Raw genomic sequence first — 22,740 nt, 5'->3', positions numbered from 1 at the left:
TTTTATCATAAGGAGATATTTTTGCCGGAGGGAGGCAGTCTAGCCACTTAGCTTCAAATCTGACTTACTTCCATTCCATTAACTCTAATTCTCAGTATATTGTAGCCTTTAGCGAAATAGCTTCACCAAGAAATAAGGAAATGCAATAAAGAACAAGATTATCAAGGGTGATGAAATAGTCTTTTGAGTTGTCATTTACTTTTCCCTCAGACTAAAAATATATACTTTATCAGGTTGTTCTCAAATCAGTTTCTGCTCAGCTAGTTAGTGGCATAAGAGACATGATGAAGTTTGTCTCTGCAAAACATTGTCATTTCTTATTTCATGTGTAAGTATTTTTCAGCTTCGAAGTTTAATACATAAACAAGTTGACAACCCAAGCCTCATTTGTTGTCATAAACAAAACTGAAGTATATTTTCTCTAGGATCTTGTTGCACCATTAACTTAGAGTACAACATGGGAGAGATGCTTTACTGTTCAGAATAATATTATTACAGTATTGATTTTTAGACCAATCGCGATGAAAAAATTTAGCGCTATTTCCTATCTTTCATTAAGCAGAAAGTATAGAAGGCATGGAATGCAGCTGAGCAACTAGATATTAGGCTGTGAACACACATCAGCCTTTCTTTTTTTTTATAATCTATACAAAAATAAACACTGCCCCTGATTTAAATGTATTAGTTTTTCCCCTTGAAAAAATTCTTACCTCAAACCTTCTATAAATTGAGACAGAAGAGATCAATAGTGGGGTCAACCAATAAAGGAAACAGTTCTCAAATATAGTAGGTCACATGACACTGAGTGCACTCTATTTCAATAGCTTCATATAATCTAGGAAGTTTGGCTAAACTGTCAGACTAAAATTTTTTTGAAAAGACAAATATTGTTATTCATTCAGGTGCACTTTTAAAAGACAAAATGTACTGGGAAGAAGAAAAAAATCTGCACTTTACCAGGGAGCAGTGCAGAAATAAAATCTCCTATTTTAGGCAGTTAGAAAATAAATTACTCAAGCATAAGAATGTGGAATATTTTACATCAACTGGAGAATTGTGGTTATTAAAATGATCTGTCAATAGAAACAAAGCAAAGTTTAGGTGATGAATAGCTAGCAGCTGCACCTTTACTGCACAGTCAGGAATTTATAATGAGGTTTAGGTACCATTTCTCTTTTCTCACTTTTGGGGGAAGTAAATAAATAAGGAGGCCTCGAAACATCTTCGAGACTATATAGTGGATTCTATTTTGTGTTTAAAATGCTGTAGAATATTTATATTTCATAATTAATATTTTGGAGGATAAAACAATGAATATCTCCCGCTCATACTGTTTTCATAGCAATTCTAAATTAGAATCCATGAAAGTCCAGCTAAGGGAATTTATGTCAAACATAAATGCCCATGAGTCAAGCATAGACTCTGAGCTTTTTAAATAAAGAATGCAAAGACAATGTTAAAAACCCATTTATATAGCTTAGATCTTTTTAAATGAATGTACCACAGAATTGACATTAAGATTAAACATTCAAACAAAATAGTCTGACTCCCATACTTAATTATCAAAAAGACTACCTTAATCTCAAATCTCTAAAATAAGGTAAAACACAAATTAGGGAACTATGGTATAATTAATATTTAGGTATAGTTCCCTTCTTGACTTCCTAGCCCTTAGTCTTTCTGACATTTGTTGCTAAGACCCTACTTTCATGAATTAGCTTGTCTCAAGATTATGGACCAAACTCAGATTCTAGTCAGATCTACCATATGCCAGTTTAATGGAAGCAGCCTATCTTCCTTGTCCAAGCATATTTATTCTAAGAACCGGTGTCTTTATTTATTAAAGCCCATTGGCCAAAGATGTCCAAGAATACAAATGCAGGGAAACAAAGTGCAACTTAATAGCTTCCTAAAGCAAAGGAGAACACATACCAGAGCATTTGTGCATACAACTTGGAAAAGGGGGTGGGGAAGAAGAAGATCTCATACAGGATTTCAGCTTGCACTGGTTGATTCTAAGCAGATTCACAGAAGTGGGGTCCCACTATGAGATGAATCCACTCAAGAGGTAGAACAGCTCTGTAATTAGTTATTTCAGTAATATTTGTTCAAGAGATGTGAGACATGGCTGGAGATGTCATTGTTAAGAAAGTAACAATTACTCCTTTCTTAACAATGACTAATTACTAATGAAGACCTGATCATTAGTAATTTTGCAGCTGTGGGGTGTCCTTGAGTATGATTCTATTAGAAATATCATTTTTGTTAGCCTTGATCTTCATCCATTGAAAAATGATTGATGTTCCATGAGGAACATTAGAGTCTTCTCAGCAGGATTGATTTTTATTTTCACATGTTGCTATGGCCCCAAAGAAGTTTGTGCTCCAAATCTCAGGTTTTTATTCACTGGATCCCACTATATAACTTGTTTTGGTTTTCTATCAATGGCACTATTCTTCTCTTTCATTTCTAAAGACCAGGCACACGCCTCTGAATACCATTGGTCTGGGAGTGCTAGATTTTGAACATATGTTCTGCATGCTAATGACATTATAGGACCTTGTTGCCAAACTGTGTCTCCTACCAGGACATTTAGCAGCAAGATATTTTAGTTGCATAAACTTCTTCCATTGCCTGTTTCAGAAAGTTTTCCTGATTTTTCTGCCTCATCATTTTTGTTCTGAACAGTTTATCTTGCCCAACTACCAACTGAAGTCCAACAGAAAAGAAACATGGTTGAAAAATTAGGTTTAAAATACAAATGTTTCCAAATATTTACATTTGGCAATTGCTAACTCAATGCCTGGGTAACACTGATAATTTTTAATTTGCTTTATTATTATTATTTGCTTTAAAAAACCAGAACAAATCACATTTTTAAAAATCATTAAATAACCAGTGATGAAAGGGGATGTGTTTCTTCTTTGTTTCAAAAGTGTGCCCAGATAGCTTGAGTGTGAGTCTTAAGATGCTTATAGCAATATGATACTGGAAAAAAATATTTAAGCTCTTTGTGCCTTGATTTTCTTCCTCTGTAAAAATAAGTACAATAATAGCCTTACCAAATAAGATTGTTGATATGTAAAGTGCATGACATGGCACATACTACATTACCATCATTATTTTTATTATCATAATAAAGGCAATCTGTGTCGATGGAGTTATTGGAGGAAAAAATAACTAATACCAGCTATAAAATTATTATTAAGAATATTTCTTGAAAGTTTTATTCTTAACAATTAAACAGTTTTCATTAATACCATTGGACAGGAATATATACAATGACAAGAAGGGGAATAATTTCAACAACATAATTTCTGAGATAATATGCCTAAGGTCTGCTGATATAAGTAACACTAATGTGGTGGTGCATATACCATTATTAAATGCCATTGTTACTTATGCCACTGCTTAAATAATTTACAGTTTTGTAATTTACATGTGCCTGGAGGCTTTGAAAGTAAGTGCACATTATAAATCAAAGGAATAATAATAATGGCCATAGACATTATCAGCAAATAAAATATAAGTACCAAATTATCTTAGCAACTTTTAAACAATGTATGCATGTATGTGTGTGTGTGTGTGTGTGTATAGTGTTATTATTTTTCTTTCTCTTAAACACTTGCTTTAACTAAATATTTCAAGTTATTTACTCTTGCTTAAGGCAATATATAAAAACATTGGAATATTTTGACATCCAATGGACTGGTGGTTTAAATTAGACCATTTCTACTAACCTTATTTTTTACTCCAAATATTGCACTGGGTCCAAACATGTAAAACATCACTTTCTCAGATGAATAATGTGACAGTTTTCTGAGCCTTAGCAAATGCTCAGCATGACTGAACTCCTTCATCATAACCTTAAACTTGTTTACACAATTTCATTTTCTTATCAGCCAATTCAACACAGTCCCTCAGCATCGGAGCAGGAGCCTTCTATTGTATGCGGTCCTTTTATCGAACTCCAGCAAGCATTCTCCACCTAAACATTCTTGAAAATTAACTTTAAATCTTTGCTTGAGGGGATTTTTTCCCCTGCCTTCCAATTTTCCACTTCTGTGGTCTTCTCTTTGCTCCATCATATCCAGAAATGTGTGCAGTTGATAGGAACACATTGGGAAAGGCAGTGCCAAGGAGCGCCCCCTCCTCTGTTTTTTCCAGGTGGCTGTTCTGGTTGCATGTGGTGTATGGTCTGTCGGGGTGGTGTCTGCCTAATTAGGCAGGAGCAGTTATTTAATGTTTTAGGTGTCTTGGTAGATTCCAATATCTAGTCTCTCCTTTGTTTTTTAACACTGAGACAGATTGGCAGGGAAATGAAATTTAAATAACAGTCACAAAAACTCTCCTGCATAGATGACATAAAAGGCACTTACTAAAGTAAATCATATCTTGGCAACTTAATGTCTTGCAGTAATGAGAAAATTTGAAGTCATTCCTAGGAACAATAGATCATACAGCTCCGTCCTTAACAGGAGCTTAAGATGAAATGAAAAAAAAAAAAAAAAAGCAATAGCCATTAATATTCGAAACAGCTATGAAAATAAAAGTTGCAAGAAGATACACTAAATCATAGATTTGGACATCCTAAAAATAGTGCTGCTAAAATGTGAGAAGTAATTTTAGGCTTAGAAAAAAAACCTTCTAAAAAATTATAGTTCTGCGCGGTCTTCAAACCCAATTTCATCCAGTACAAAGCCTTACTGTGCACCATGGGCATATGTATGGCACTAAGATATGTGCGACTAAACCTTTAAAATAGATTTTGAAAATTGCTTTTTCTGGTTGGTATTTTTCCTCTATGAGGTGTAGATGCTTCAGTTTATTCATTACCGGTAAACACTTTAGAAAATAGTTGTCACATCTAGAGAATTGATTTTTTATGAACTCACAAGTAGTGATCAGATTTAAAGATATATTTATACCTAACAAACTCAAAAAGGATGGACTGTTAAAGTTGGGTGTCAGTGTATTAATTGCACCCAGATGTGAGGATAGGATAATCTTTTATCTTATTACCAATGTAGAATTTATTCATGTAGATAATCTAGAGAATACAGATAAATGGAGACTGGAACATGAAAATCAAACTCATGTGTACCACCCAGAGATAACCACTGCTAGCTTTCTGCATTACATTTTTTTTTTTTGGTTTTTTATACATACTTTTATAAATTATATAGTATCTTAATAGAAAAATTATATCCTAATATGCATAATATTTTATAACTTGCAGTTTAATTATGTAATAAATTTTTTGATATAATTAAATATACATCTAGAACAAAATTTCCTATGGCTTTAGTATTTCATTGTCTATGTGATACTTGAAAAGGAGGTAATGCATCTTAAACAATTAACCTTAGCCTAACTTGGGTATCTCAACTTTCAGTGATGGTGCAAATCTGATTCTTACAATTAAAGGAAACTGAATCTGCTTTGGATGACATTTTTATCACATTCAATATGCTTTTTCCTTTTTGATGTGGGGTCTGTGTATGGGGGGATGTTATGCATGATGGGTGCAGAGAGCATGAGTACTGGGTGACAGGGTTTCATAGCTACTCCTGCCTTCAACCTGTATCCTTTCTCATTCTGGTCCCTGGTGCTGGTAGAGTCCACACTGCCTCATCTTTAATTTAGCACTGAGAAGTAGAAGGAAATATCTGAATTCTAGATTTGATGAGATCTAATGTCATTGATTTAGCTGCTCCTTTCAGAGACGCTCAGCTCTCTCTTTCTGACTTCTGTCAGCACCAAGTGCTGAACTGCAAGAAAGTCTTATATCTCATCACTTGGCTGTGTGGCTTCAGGCTCTGGCTGCACTATCTCAGGTTCACAGGTGCCCAGTAGTTGATATCCTGTACACATTGATATCCAAGGACTGCTGATGGGAAAAGGGGAATGAAGGAGTATGTCTTCCAGGCTCTCCTGAACAGAACACTACATTTCCCCAAGCCATTTGAGAAAGTATACCCCAATGAAACTCTGACTTCAGAAATGTCCAGGCAGTGTATCTTTATTTTAGAACCACTCTTTGTTTAATGGTTAATTTTATGTATCAGCCTGGCTGGACCAAAACGCCCAGATAGTTGGTCAAATATTATTCTGAGTGTTTCTGTGGAGGTATTTTTCTAATGGGATTGACATTTAAATCAGTGGACTTTCAGTAAAGACATAACACTCCACGATATGGGTGAGTCTCATCCAATCTGTTGAAGGTCTTAGTAGAACTGAAGAATGACCCTCCCCCAAGCAAAAAGGAATTCTGCCAACTGGCTTGCCTTTGTACTCAGGCTGTAACACTTCCTAGGTCTCTAGCCTGCTGGCCTCTACTGCAAACTTTGGATTTGAGCCTTTGCAATCTAACAAGTCAATTCCTTAAAATAAGTATGATACATAGTTTTATATATGTGTGTGTGTGTGTGTGTGTGTGTATATACATACGTATATATATATATATATATATATATATATAGAGAGAGAGAGAGAGAGAGAGAGAGAGAGAGAGAGAGAGAGAGAGAGATCTCTATCTATACACACAAACACAAACACACATATACCCACATCATGTTTGTTCTGTTTTTCTATAGAACCTTAAAACACTAGCCTCCACCTCCATCTTTTCCTAAAGGAGTGACCCTGCAAAGCAGAAAGGTTAAAGAACAGGATTTTTACTGTCCTTCTAGTGGATTAAATGGTAATTCCCCCCACACCACCAAATATACATATATATATATATATATATATATATATATATATATATATATATATATATATATCTCCCCATTCTAATGTCTTGAGCCTGTAGGTATTATCTTGTTTGGCAAAAATCATCTTTGCAAATATAATTAAGGATCTTGAGAGCATCCTGGATTATCCAGGTGGGCCTAAATCCAATCATGCATTCTTTTATTTTTACCACCATTTAAAAAATGCATTACCTCTTTTTTTATTAAATCATTTTTATTGCTATTATGTTATTTTTCGCCCTTTGCCCTCCTCTGCCCACCCCACCCCTCACTCCCACATCTATTCCCACACTGTTGTCCATGTCCATGGATCAAACTAAGGGACAAAATAGAACCATAGGCATGGAAACATGGAACAGACAGAGTGACCAGAGGGGACGTGGATAAAGGTGGAAAGAAGGGGAATAAGTGTTCTTATAAGAGAAAAGCAGAGGGAAATTCGAGGCAGAAAAGAAGGAGGCAATATGATAATCAAAGTGGAGATTGCAGTGATGTGGCTGTAAATTAATAAATGCCAAAAGTCACTAGATACAGGAAGAGGCAAGGAACAGATTGTCCCTAGAGCCTCTTAGGGGACACAGCCCTGCTTCTACATATGCACTGAACTCAGACTTCTATTCTGCAGAACCGTGAGAGAAGAAATTGCTGATATTTTCAGCTACCAAGTTATGGTCATTTGGTATGCAGAGTCAGGAGTTCTCTTATTTGCTTCATTTCAACTTTGTTTTTTAATACTAGGAAAAAACAGAAACATATCAATATAGCAAAAGGAATAGCACTATGGAGAGTAAAAAGTCTGAAAAGATAGAGTATACATTAGGGAGCAATGTCCCTAAGAAAGATATATGAAATATAATTCTGAAGAAAAACATAGAAGAATTTACTTTGCTTAAGAGAGAGGCTTCTGTCTTAAATTGAGGACAGGTAGATGTGAAAATGGAGAGAGAGACATTAAGTTTATCAGAGAAGATCAGTACTTTAAAGACATTTGTATCTGAGAACTTCTCTTTATTTGGTCATGCATATATGGGTTTTTATTTTCTCAATATTTTGTGGCACATTATCAAAATGGATTTATATATGTCTCTTCTTTTGTTTCACTTTTTCACCAATTGTATTCCTCATTCTGCTTTCATTCACCTACTTCTGTCCTACAGGCACTTATTCATGTCTTTTACCTGTGATCTTTTATCTCTCTGACAGTGCATTATTCTTACCACACGCATGTGTACATGGGATTAGGGAATGTGCCAGTGATCAAAACAGGAGAAAATGTTCTTCTTCTGTGTATTTCCCGTTCTCATATAAGGAGAGGAAGCAGGAAAAAGAATATATAAAATAAATAATTAAAGCATGTAGCCAAGATGCTCTTAAGTGTTATCAAGAAAAAGAAATCAGGGAATCAAACTAGGGAGCACCCAGGAAAGGTGAGGTTGGGTTCTGACGGGGTTACTCAGTCTCACTGAGGAAGTGAGATTTGGACAAGTACTTGAAGCCATAGCATGTCTTCTCCCTGCACAAAACATTCAAAGAACTTCCCACATCACCCAGAAACAACAGATTCTGTGCTGCTCATAACATACCAGCCTATGCACTCTTTCCTCATTCAACTAAAATTTATTTCCTCCAAATATCCAAAGAGCTCACCTCCTTACCTCTTTCTAGTCTGTCATAATTGTCACATTCCCAACAAAGCCCCCTAAACATGCATTTAAAATGAAGCAGCTCGGTGCCCTGAATGAAGTTGGAGATACAACAAGCCCATTCTTAGAGTGGATGGGAACAGAGTTCCAAGAGATACAGGACATCCTCTGTACCCCTCTAAGGACCCATAATCAGACCACAGCTGGCTTCCTTTTCAGCTCTCCATCCTTCATGTCCTGCTATCCCCAGAGACAGGGAGTTAATAGAGCCACTGGAGCATCCCTTCAAAAACAAAAAACAAATAAATAAAATGTTAACATATCATCTACCCCCATGCCTACAGTTTCTGTCTCTCTTCCCAGTTTCATTTTACTTCATAAAATGTATCATTTTCAACATGCTATATGAATTTCTCACTTTGCATATTATCTGTCTTCCTTTCCCTCCTCACCCCCTCTTCACAGTCACACATATCAGAAGGTAAGTTCCTAGGGGAGGGAGGGAGGAATATTTTTCTCTTCTATTAACAAATGTGTTCACTGACCGCACACATCCTCCTTAAAGTATCTAAAAAAGTGGGCCTTGAAAAAAGAATATTTGGGAAATACATGAGCCAAGGTAGCAAACATGGGGGAAGGCAACTAGAAGGTGTCCAAGGGGAGTGGACCAGAGGAAAAGTGTTCCTGGCTCATTCAACAAACAGTAAAGTGGCCATTGTAGTTGGAATAGATGATCTTGGGAAAGCAGAAGAGTAGGCAAATCATGCTGGGTTTTGTTGGCCCCCATGAGTTCAGCTTCTGCTTTGAGTGTTCTGAGAAGCCTTAGAAGAATTTTAGTAAATTGACTATAATGGGCCAAAGACTAAACCTGGGACACCAGTCAACAAAATGATGCAGCGGACCAAGGTAGATATAATAGAAGCAGTTAACTTCTCATAAATTGTTTAGTGTCATTCTATATTCAGGTATTTTTAATTAGAACAAATGCTATTACTGAAATATATACCTCCTTCTCTTTCTTAATTTTCTTTAAAGATTTTATTTATTTAGATATTTATATGTAGACAGGAAGGGTAGGAGAAAGAGAAGGGATAGAAATGTCGATGGATAGGAGAAGCATTGATCAGTTAGTTGCCTCTGCATGTCCCCAAGTGGGGACCTGGCCCTCAACCCAGGCATGAACTTTGACCAGGAATAGAACCAGTTACCTTTCGGTTTGCAGGCCAGCATTCAATCCACTGAGCCACGCCAGCCAGGGATCTTTCTTTTTTTCTTCCTTACTTTTATTTTTTCTTTCTTTCTCCCTTCCTCCCTTCCTCCCTTCCTTCCTTCTTTTCTTCCTTCCTTCCTCTCTTTCTTTCTTATTCTTTCTTTCTTTTTCTTTCTTTCTTTCTGTCTTTTTTTTTTTTGCTAAGCAGTATGTTTCCACAATTGAGCCATGCTGATGGGTGAACAGCTCAGCAATTGCTTCTAATTGCTGAGTAATATTTCACTGTCAGAATTTGCACCTTTTGTCCTAACAAGAACTAGAAACAAGGTTAAGATTGTGATAAATTTATTGTTAGGGGCAATGGAGAATAAAGACAAGGAACACTTTTTAAAAGAGAATGGGACAGTGTGAGCAAAACAGAAAATCAATGGGTTAGATTAAACAATGTTGGAACTTGCCCCATGGGGACAGTGAAGGAAGAAGAAGGCCAGAGAACTAAAAGAACTAATAAGAAAATGCCCAAGAGGTCAAGCAACAGGGTCTTTTTTTATTAAAGGACATTAATTATAAAAGTAATCATAGTAGCAGCACCACTAACAGTAAGGTTGTTTCTCCCAAATACTTTCAACATGCAAGACACTCAGCTGAAGATTCCCATGTATTAATTGAGGCAGGGACTGATATATTTGGAAAACAAAAAGAAATCAAGATATTTGCTATCACATGGAAATGAATAATGCCATTTAGTAGAAATAACAAAATGAAAGTGTTAGAAGCCCAGACTATAATATTCAGAAGTACCTGTATTTAATTTCCAAAGGGAATACTTTCAAGATAATGACTAGGTCTAGTGAATGTCTTCACAACCACATAAGGAACTAGGATGTTAGAGAATCATGTGCAGGAACATTGAAATTCTCCAAGATGATGGAGGGACTTAGAGTGGAAAACTGGGACACTAGGTGTATAAAGACTAAAGTTGCAATTGTGAGATAGGATGATGCCATCTTTACCTTGTGTCCCATTGATGAGTATGGCAGGGAGGAAGAAGCCCACACCAAGGAGGACATGGAAGAAGCAACCCCACTGGAGGAAAGCCAGATTTAGGCCAAAAATCAGAGCTAATCGAGTGAAGGCACTGAAGTATAAGGCAATTTGTTGTCATTGGAATAGGACCTTTCAAGAGCACAGTAACAAAGGCAAAAGGAAGATAGTGGGAGAAAGGACAGAAGCATAGGGTGGACAGAGGTGAAAGAGATAGCTATTAAAAGGGGCTTGCATTTAGGTAGAGAGATCTTGTAGTTCTAAATAACATGATGGCAAAGTTGCCTCAGTTAATTAAATAATTAATTTGGAGTGAAATTAGACAGATGCTTTACCTCTCTGAATACAACCCATGTATCAAGCATGACTTCATCATGGGAGGAGAGTCTATTTCACCCAGTTCTTACATTTTCACCCACCTCACATGTTGTCATGTGGGCTCTTTGATCCATTTGAAAAAATACTACATTCCCATTACTACATCGAATGGCTTCAGTTCTCTTTCCTTTTTTAAAAGCAAATAATACATTAAATTAATCTGCTTCTGACAGTAAATAATTTGAGCCTTAAAATTTTTTTCTGGTTGGTCCTTTGGCTGACAGTGACTAATTTTTTTTTTTCCTTCATGATATTTTGATACACACACAACCCATTAACAGGTCTGAATTTTAAATAAGTAGACACAAGTCATTCTCTCACCTTGAGTTTTGCACATCATTCTAAAAATAAAATACTACAAATTAGAACAGTTTATATTTTGAGTAATCACAGTGTATTTTAAACTCAAGCGATAAGGTTTGTTTATAAGTGTTTTTAAAAAATATACTAATTATTTGACTTCAAAATGTGCAAACTGATTAGTAGGCCAGAACACGTATATTAGACACAGTAGTCATATAAATCTCTATCTCTGAACTTTGTCTTTCCTTGTCTTTGCTGACATTCACCAATGCTCACATTCATTTTGAAGTACAATTGGGCCCAACTTTGTTTCTATGCACATTATAAACCTCCCATTAGGACTGACAGTGATTAGATTATGTCCTAAAAGACTGCAGTCTACAGAGGAATGTTCTAATATTTATCATATTCAAATTCCTTGTAGAGGAGGTAGTCATGGATAACTTCTTTTATGGTATGAGATCATCCCACAGCCAGAGAACTGCCAGCTAAAAGAGTTTGCTAAGAAGAGTGTTCCAGAGCTTAGAGACATAACATGAATAACTGGGCACCAACATAGCAGGTTTTTTCCTTTCATGTATTGAACAGCACTGTGAGCCCTCTACCAGGGACAGGGATGAAACAAATGTGAAGTGGTCCTGTAGGAACTCATAGTCCAATGAGTTAGACTGATGCATAAGTGAATACTTTACAATAATTAATAAATGTAACCATTTTGTTATGGTTGAATTATCTGGAAGAGCAGAAGAGATTGTCCATTAATAGAAAGAAATCAATCTTATTATTAATCTTTTTTTGAACCAAAACAAAGTCAAGGGTACATAGAAAGACTTTTTTACTTCTCCTGATCAGAAAAGGTTCTGTTACTCTAGGGTCCTTTTCAGATGGCCATCAAGCATCTCTCCTCTCCTTGGCTGCCCTCTCCTATTTTTCCTGTCTGCATTTCTCTAGGTCTTTTTCACCTTTCTGGATATTCTTGTAGGGCCTGGCTACAGGCTGGAAAGGTGGTGATAGGCCCTTTTGGCATTCATGAGCTGCAGTCCTTGGGATTCTTCAGAATGGAAAGCTATCACATAAGTCTTTCTCTGTTAGAGTACTTCAACACTAACATTTTCCATACTACTCTGTGACTTTTTTTTTTTTTTTCAATACAAAATTTTTGCAGCAGTAATGGGGAAAATCTGGTAGTATGAAAAAATGGTCTAACTCGTGGATTCTGAAGTCAGACTGCTCTGCTCTGACAGTGGTAGATGTTTTTATTTTCCTCATAACATTGGTTGAAGATTAAATTAATTCATAATATGTGGAAAGAGTAAGGAGAAAATGAAAAGCAAAAGCATGAGTAGAACTGACAACATCCTGTCATGAAAAGTTAAAGAGCAGCCCTGAAAATTCAGGGGAGTCGAGAACACCATCTTTCCTCTGTCCTGGTGTTAATCATTTGTCCTGGTGCCACTGATTTCAGCCAGGCTCCCTTCTGTCTGAAAGAAGCCTCATCTCCCTTTGGAGAGACTCCCTCTCTAGGACTGCCATTCCTGTGCCATCCATAGGGAATTTTCCCTAGAGGTTTAAAGCAGCTTTCTTCTGTCAATCCAGGCAAAGAAATGGCTCATTTGTTCACCTCCAGCCTTGTTTTCCTCACCAGGTGAATAGATTTTTGTATCATGGTGGACCCTGACAGGTTTCAAGAACCCAGGAGCCTGGTCTCTGAACTCTCACCTCAGCATTGTGCTAGAATTCCTTATTGCTTTCCTTGCCTCACTGACACTAGTAGATGGAAACTTTGCTCTCAATAGTACCATTTTTCCAGCAGAAGTTGAACCATCCAGCTTCTGTTTCTGCTCTGTGGACCCCAAGGAGGATGCAACTTCTTTATCTGGTGATAGTTCATGGGCCCATCATGAGATGGGTCACTCCTGGCCACTCCTTGCTGTGAATGCAGTGCCCATTCTTATTCTTCTGAAAACTATTTTTTAAATCTTTCTTAAGTTTGGGAGCCCTCCTTCTATCATTGCCTCCATAAGGTGAGGCATTTATAGCATGATCCTTAGCTAAAAACTATTGATTCTAGAAAGGACTGTGGGGCTAGACACTTTCTTTTTTGTACTTACGATGTACAGGACAGTAGAACAAAGAGAGTTTCTTCAGTTGAGTAGAATTATATGCAAGGTCACAAAGAGAGGGGGTGGAGAATTTTTACTTTGGAAAAGAATACTGCTTATAGTATTAGAAACCAATATTTAAAAGAAATAAACCCCTAATGCCTTTTTGAAGAGATCAACAGAACATAGTTGCAAGAAGTTAGTTTTAAATTAGCAAAAAAAAAAAAAAAAAAAAAAAAGATAGCTTAAAATCTGTCTCTCTCATTTATTAGGACTGCTGGCCTTAAATTATTTACCATCTCTGAGTCTTTGTTTCCTGCTCTAGAAGTTGAACATTCTAATTTTGACTTCATATGATTTTTGGTTTAATAAAATGAGTAAATATATAAAGCAAATAAAAGAGTATCATAATGGCCCTGATAAACAACAAAACCCCAGTTATTTATACTATGTTGAATTCACCTACATGCACTTTTCAAGAGTCTGTGTGGAATTTTAAATTAATTTTCCTCTCTGGAATATTTAAATACAACTCTTCTAAAGGAATGCAATGATTTCTTAAAGAACTATATCAGGAGGAATTATATGATTTATTCATCACTTAGCTTTCTGTTCCCCCAAATAAAGAATCACAAAAGATTATGCTATTTTTATTGCTGCATAGTTAATTCCCACTGAAAATCTTTGTACCATACGCTGTAATGAATGCATTATTCTCTTAGTTGCAAAAGACTCTATCTCCATGAGGCTGTATGTTTTCCCAGATCACAGAAATGCTGAATTCAGTAATTGACATATTTAAATGTTTACTGCTGATGCAATGACACAGCTGAAATGTACTTGCTTTTCTATATTGAAAATTGATGGGATATTGAATCTGACTTCAATTCTATAGGGGATGTCAGCAAAACTTCAATACACGAACCAAAGAAAGTGGGGGCAGTTGATAAATACCCTTTCTGAAAAAGTCTCTGGACTAAGAGTGGATCGGAGGCCTGTAGCAACGTATGCTGCAGCTTCCCACTGAGTGTGTGCATGGAAGCCTTGAATAGCTGGTCCCAAGCTGCTCAGGCTTATCCCAGAATGAGACCAGCATTGTGGAGCCTGAGGAATTGGCTAAGCCTTCCCGCTGGACCAGGGTTTGCTGGGGCTTTGGTCTATGCTTGTGGCTATCTTCCTAGAAGGCAGATATTTTGTTTGTTTGGGAAAGGGACATATTTTTTCCCACTACAATAGATACATGGTAAAGAGGGTCCGAAAAAAGATAATCAGACATGTGGAGTAGAAAAATACCTTTGTAAAATAATGGCCAGAAAAATTAAATTTTTGATTGGAAAGAGTGAGAAATTGGTCCTTTTTTTTTTTTTCTTTACTTACATTATACACTGTGTCAAAGTATGTATTATTTACTCAAAGATTTATAAATTGATGTCAAAAGGTGAATTCACCATGGTTAGACACAGAGCTTATGTTCAAAGAAACAGGCACATCCAATGTTTTCTATTTCATAATTTTAAGTTGCAATTCTTTGTGCATATTAGGCTATTTCCAGGGATGGGAAACATTTACATCCACATTTACAACAACACTAATGCTCTAACAAAACAATGTGTTTTCACACACTTTATCTTATTTAATCTTTGTAACAATCATGTGAGCTATGTGGCATGGCATTTTAATCCTCACTTTACATATTAGGACACTAAGACTCAGGGTAAGAAAATGGCTGTTCAGTGTCATATAGCCAGTAAGTCTCTTAGTGATGGCTTAGCCCATTTATTCTGATTCTGAGCCAAGTGATTTTGTTGTTGTTGTTATAGCCCATTAAAGCACCTTTCCTCTGGCTTTATTATCATTTACCAACACAATTCAAAATAAAGAAAAACTATTAAAATTGTTCCCTCTATTATTTTATTCAATAGCTATCATTGGCATTATGAATTGTGCTGGTTCTTGAGCTAGATCACAGAATGTTAGACCTGGAGAATGTCAATGATAATGTAGTTCAACTCCTATATCAAAATAATTAGACCAAGTTCTCTTTCATCAACACCTTTTATCAGCTTAGTAAACCTTCTCTATTATTTGCATTTTAAGATTATCAACTGTCAGTTTCCAGCTTTACTTATGAGGTATATTCTCTGGATAACCCTGGCTGGTTTGGCTCAGTGGATTGAGCGTCGGCCTGCGAGCTAAGTGTCGCTGGTTCGATCTTCCAGTCAGGGCACATCAGAGAAGGAAAACTCTGATTCCAAAAAACCTCCGCTGCCTTGCGGCATACCTCTTCAGGGGAAAGGCTAAGGGAGTAAACCCCGACAGAAAATCCGGAGCCGGAGTCCCTAAGGCGGTTTGACGTTGTAGTCAACACCGGCAACTCCTGCGGCGCACCTGAAGCCAAGCTGTATTGACTCCGTCTTTCCCTTGGACCCTTCAGCTGCGAAGAGAGGGGGGGTCTGCTGCATGGGCAACAGCAGACCCTCCATATCACCCTGCCCAGGCTGTGTAGCTTCAGCTTCACTGGAGAGGACACTCCAGCGTCATCGCAAGATGTCGATTCAACACAGGAGGAGACAGATACCGTGTCACTCCCGAGTCGAACTGCACAGCCATTCTCGGCGGTGCAGATAGACTCTTAAGAAGCTACACCATCGTCTCTCGAGACGGACGGCTGCCGACGACGATGACGATGGATATTCTCTGGATCTGTTGTAAAAGTTTGTCAAGAAAATGTTGAATAAATCATCAGAGTAATTGAGGATATGTTATAAATGGATGAATTACTAAGGTGCAGGCTGGGTTAAGAGAAAGCAATAAGGATGATGCAATATCTTAGAGTCTTTAAGTCTCCTAGGCCTGAAAGAACCAGGGAAGGGGGCAGATATTAAAACCCAGAGAGACTAGTTGTAGAAGAGAGCTAAGGTGGAATTTGCACGGATGAGGAGAGGGGGACAAACCGCTAAAGCTCACTTTCTTCTGAACAACCAGTGTTATGCCTTACCTTCCGTTGTGCCAAGTTGGAGGCAAGATGATGTCTTAGCCCAAGGTTTTCTAAACAGTGTCTACGCTAACACATTCTTTGGGAGTATAATTCCAGGGAAGCAGAAGTGAAGAAATGGTGAATGAAGTAACAAAGGGAGAGAAAAATATTTTTAAAGTGCTAAGTTGTATAAGTTCTTTATAAATTCTGGCTATGAACCCCTAATCAGGTGTATCTTTGGCAAATACTATCTCCTGTTTAGTAGATTGTCTTTTTGTTTTGTTGATCATTTCCTTTGTTGCGTGAAAACTTTAGTTTGATGAAGTCTCATTTGTTTATTTTTTTCCTTTGCTTTCCTTGCCCATAGAGGTATATCAGAAAAATACATTCAAAAAAATAAACACAACAACAACAACAACAAAAACTCTCAGCAATGTCAGAGAGTTTGCTGTCTATGTTTTCCTCTAGGAGTTTTATGGTTTGGGGTCTTATATTTAAGTCTTTAAGCAATTTTGAGTTTATTCTTGTATACAGTGTAAGAAGGTAGTCTGTAGTTTCATTTTTTGTATGTGTCTGTCCAATTTTTCCAACACCATTCATTGAAGTGACCGTATTTATCCTATTGTATATTCTTGCCTCTTTTGTCAAAAATTATTTACTATATAGGCATGGGTTTATTTCTGGGCCTCTATACTGTTCCATTGATTTATGTGTCTATTTTTATGCCAGTACCATCTGTTCTGTTTCTAACTTAACACCAAAAAACAAACAATTGAATTAAAAATGGGCAGAGGACTTAAATAGACATTACTCAAAATAGGACATACAGATGGCCAAAAGACGTGAAAATATGCTCAATACCATGAGTCATCAGAAAAATAAAAATTAAGATCACAATGAAATATAACCTCAAATGTCTGTCAGAATGGCAAGATTGTGGAGAAAAGGAAATCTTCATGCACTACTGCTGGGATTGCAAATTGGTGCAGTCACTATGGAAAACAATATAAAGGATCCTCAAAAAAAATTAAAAATAGAACTATTCAGCAGTTTAACTTGTAGGTATTTATCTGAGAAATAAAAAAATTAATTTAAAAGAATATGAACCCCTAGTTCATATATTATTGCAGTATTATTTACAGTAACCAAGATTTGAAAGCAGCCCAAGTGCCCATCAACAGACCATTGGATAAAGAAGAGGTGGTATGTATATATAGTGGAATATTACTTGGCCATAAAAAGAATGAAAGTTTACTATTTGTGACAACATGGATAGACCTAAAGGATATTATGCTAAGTGAAAAAAGTCAGACAAAGACAAATACTGTATTATTTTACTTATACATAGGTCTAAAGAACAAAATAAACAGAAACAGACTCATAGATTCAGAAAATAGACAGATGGTTCCAGGAGAAAAAGGCTTTAGGGATTTGGTGAAAATGGTGATGGAATTAAGATGTACAAACTGGTAGTTACAAAATAGCCATGGGTTGTAACATACAGCACAGATAATATAGTCAATAATATTGTAATAATGATGGATGGTGCCAAGTGGGTACTAGAATTATTATGATAATCATTTCCTAAATTATATAAATAGTCACTATCTGTATACCTAAAACTAATATAAATATTAATTAACTGTAATTGAAAAAAAGATGGCCCCATTTTGACAACCAGCAGATTGCTCAGTTTCACAAAACCTCTCCAGAGAAGTGGTGTAAAGCTGCAATGTCTCTGAAGGGTCTGCGGGGTCCCCCTGGCTATTCATAGGCCCCTGAAGTGCCAGCTCCTCTGATCTGGATTGTGTGAAGCATGGACACTGAGTAGTCTTGTGGTGTGTCCCACTCCAGAGCAAGGAGGAAGCTGCAGGATGCAAGGAAAAGGTAAGAAGCGTGAGCCAAGCCTCTGTGGGCTGATGCCTGTGAACAGTCTGAAGGAAAGCGAATCACCAAGCAGAAGTCCTCTTGGCCTAAAGTCACAGGAAATATCTAGCTCCACGGTCTCTGAAACTATGTGAGCCCTTGTTCGGGCTGCATAATTAGAGAAAAAGCAAGGCAAGGACGCAGGCCTAGGACACACGGACTGAGCTTGGTGCAGAGGGCCAGAGTGCCCATAAAGGTCGGCCTCCCAAGTGAAAAGGAGAGGCAGGGGTTGGGGGAGAAGAGAGAGGTGAGCCTGGAGGGACAAACAGAAAATATGCATCATGCACGGAAAAAGTTTGATGATGTTTCTATACAGGGGTCATGTGTTATTTTGCAACACTATATCTTCAAACCTTATTCTTTTAAGATTGCTGAAATAAAAGAGGCAAAATAAAGTAATCTGGTGATGTAGTTCAAAGGTTTTGTGTGTCATCCTAGAAAAATTTGCTTTGTCCCTTAGAGTGATTTCTTTTCCTTCAACCATCTGTGGAACCATGTTGTATTCCATGACTTGCCATTACTATACTCTATTCCTAACCCTCCCTTCCTGTCTGCTCCATACGGAACCCTGATCTCTTGCTGGGACCGTTGCTTACTACCACACAGCTAGGACAGGTTGCATTCCTTTCCAGATCACTCTTCGCAATGATAATAGAATTATCTTTTAAAAACACAAAACTGATCAAATTATTGTCTTTTTTAAAGTCTTTATATAAATTACTTTGTGATTTAGTACTATGAAATAGGAACTATTTGCCATTTTTATACAAACTTTTATTTATCTTGGCATCTTCATTACAAAACAATGTAGTTTTTAATTTCTAATGAATCTGTGCACAATAAGGGGGTAATAAATTTCCCTAAACAAACAAAATTTTAAATGTGTGTGTCTCTGTGTGTGTTCCAGGTTATTCCATTGAAAAATGTTTTCCCACTCACTTCTCTCTTAAGGGAAAACTTATCCCTTACTCCTGCTCACATGGACCATTTATATATGTCCATGGTAGTCCCTACAATATATTTAGAGTAAATTTGTCCTAATTACCTCTCTTCCTCATTTCTTTAAGTCCAACGGTGAGTCTTACTCATTTGAGACTCCACATAGCTATTACTCAGGTAATGGTTCTGTGTGCAATGTAGAATTTAATGTTTTGAGAGCATAGGGTTTGCTTAAAATATATTTGCTTCTTCATTTTATTTGTATCTATATATCCATGCTCATTTGTATTTTATTTTGAACACTGGTTTAAAAGATTGTCAGGAGTAAAAACAAAAAAATGATATGGGTGTGTATGTTTATTGCACAATAGCCTACCATACAATATATAAAAGAGCCACTCAAAAAGTGTTTTGTTTTTTCAAAACTACTTTCTCAGCCTTTTAGGTACCCCATACCTAAAAGACATTAAATAGTTTTTGCCATTCAATAGCAGTGTGTCAGTTGGCCAGCTAGTTTACCTCTTCAAGCCTCAGTTTCAGAATCCGCAAATGGGAGTTCTAATGTCTTTCTTATGAGAAAGTGTACAAATCATTCCTAGCCTAGCATCCAGAATACCTATCAGTTCTCTTTCCTCTTTTCCATGTTGAAAACTAATTTTTTAAAATGCTTATTATATATGAATTTGGCAGTAAAATGTAACTATTGGCTTGAAGTTGAAGAACATTTTCATATACTTCTAGTATGGTGGAGAATCTTTCATCTTCATACCTTCAGGTTCTGTTATCATCATCTTTTTCAGAAAAGAAATGTAATAAATGCTTTACCAACTTCTTCATTCACTCAGTGCATATTTATAGTGTTTCAGATTTGGAGTCCTCACCATACTGAGTGTTGATGGTAAAAAAATTTAGCATTGGTTCAGGTATGGTCTCCTCCTGCCCCTTAAACAGTCTACTGACTTTTGGCAGGTACCTACTTATCATTCACACCAGTGAAACAAATATCATGTTTCTAAGTCTTCCCCTTCCTGCATAATTTGCTTCTGGCTTCCTCCTCTCTGTCTCATCCCCAACTTGAAAATATTACCAGTGTTAGACAGAGATTTATATATGTTTTAGTATTTAATTCCTTCTTACACACTGTATCATCATTCATGTTTAACCCAGTAATTTTTACTCTTTGATTATTATGATAAGTTTTTATTTTAATCACTAGTTCAAGAGACTATCATTTTCTCTCTTCAATATTGTAGAAACTAACCTGACCTAGAAGTGCATTTGCATTTATTAATGTCAAACACCACCTAGTTATTCGTAAATGTGATTGGAACAGCATGAAAAAAAGTGGGGGAAGGACTTACTTACCTCAGCTGTCTAAATTCGACTAACAATTAATATCTGCAGGTGCCGGGAAATTTACTTAGACAGTTGCTGCCAGGGCATACCTAGATCAACCCTTGAGGCATGGCATTAGGCTTTCAAGTACATAACTCATAAAGAAATTGTGCAGGTGCAAAGGATCCACAGATGAAATCCCAAATGCCTGGTACCTAGTTTTGTACTCTTCTGATTCTAAAGGCAATGTCAGTGGTCTGGTCTGTATTAACTTGTGATAAGATCAAATTAGAAATAAAGACTCACAAAATATTATAGAAACAAAGGATATTTAACAAAGTCCATAAGCTCTTGCAAAAATCATGAATTATTCCAACGTTTCCCCTACTTCTATCCCCACCTTTGCCAAGTTGCTTCTATAAAGCACATTTGCAAAGACAGTACATAAAACTCCATCCACATGATTAAATCTTCTGCCATAGACAGGAGTGGGTATAGTATACAAATAATTTTTTTCACAAGAATGTTTTTTTCTTTTTTTTAAAGTAACAAGGGTGCTTTCATAAACTTAATTTCTCATGCAGTAGGCATGATTATCACTCAGCAACAACTATAATGGCTAAATGCATAATAATAATTTCTTCATAGTAAGGAAAGAAAATAAACTATTAACTCCAGAGTTAGTAGTACTTTGAAAATGTTTAAAAAGTATAATTTTGGAAAGGAAGAACACATTTTTTATAAATTTCTCTCCCCTTGGACATTTAATTTTGAGGTCGGTACACATTGTTAGGGTCTGAGTTCTGGAACGGGGCCGGGACTGCAAACGTGTGGCATTTCATTACCATACCCACAGTTTTGTTTTCTCTCTTGGGTCCCATCATACTTTCTGGGACCTGTAAAAAGTAACATGGGCAGAGCCACCACTTTAAAATGCGGACAGAACTACCATCTCAGAAGACCTGCCTTGCATATCTTATGCCTCAAAAACCTTTGGAGTGATAAAACTGGGCAAAACAAATTTTGAGTTGGGCCTAAAGCATTATTATATCCCAAATACCTGCAAAGATAACAAGAAGGCAAATATTCTAACTACTGGGCTGAAAATAAAAAACATTTTTTAGAATTAACATCACTATGTTAGCTTATCTACACTTATAAAAATGTCTCCCTCTTTGATGTCATTGTGCCCCTTCCCTTCCTCATAAATACTCCCTGTCTTTGCCTCCTAATCAGAGCACTATTTGGTTTTCTGTCTGAATCAGTACTTCTTGAATAGCCATTCTTTAGGATCTCAATTAATGCTTATGCCTCTCACTTTGACCTTTTATTTTTAGGTTAACATGCCTTAATCAGTTTTCTTTTGTTTGTTTATTTGTTTCACTAGTACCAGAACACATTCTTGACCATGTACAATATTGATGATGTTGACCTACTATAAATCTATATAAATAAAAATGGAGCTCATTTTCAATATCTCTACTTTAGAATTACAGTTTTTCAAAGAATGTTGTAGGATGAACATTATTTTAATGAAAATGTCCTCAATGCTACCCTAATCTAGATTTCTTTCCCCTAACACCAGTTTTTTAAATACTTTAAAACCTAAAATTTCTTTAAAACACAATATTTAGCCCTGACCAGTGTGGTTCAGTTGGTTAGATGATGGTCCACAAAGCTAAAGATTGTGGGTTTGATTCCCTGTCAGGACACGTCCTAGGGTTGTGGGTTTGGCATGTGTGAGAGGCAACCGATCAATGTTTCTCTCTCATGTCAATCTTTCTCTCCATCTCTTTCTCCCACCTTTCCCCTCTCTCTAAAAAGAAATAAAATATATATTTAAAAAATACACAATATTTAAAAATGACAGGTTATACTGCTAGATGCATCCTTTAGGATGCAAATGTACTCTGTGTTTATTGAGAAAAAAAATACTAAGTCTTAGAAATGATAATTTAGTAGGGCAAGAACACAGTAAACCAAGAAACTAAAAATGAAACTAAGGTAATTTGTTTCTAAATCCTGTAGAGTTTTCACTGTTACACAGTCATAAATTCTATCTAGATCATAAACAGTATTTTCAAAATATGAATCCCAAGTCTACTTGCATCACCTATGATACTGTCCA

The sequence above is a fragment of the Furipterus horrens genome, unplaced genomic scaffold (genome assembly GCF_987537825.1).
Source record: "Furipterus horrens unplaced genomic scaffold, mFurHor1.1.pri manual_scaffold_1, whole genome shotgun sequence".
NCBI classification, from domain to species: Eukaryota; Metazoa; Chordata; class Mammalia; order Chiroptera; family Furipteridae; genus Furipterus; species Furipterus horrens.
The sequence above is the reverse complement of the archived record's forward strand: the minus strand, read 5'-3'. Positions refer to the sequence as shown.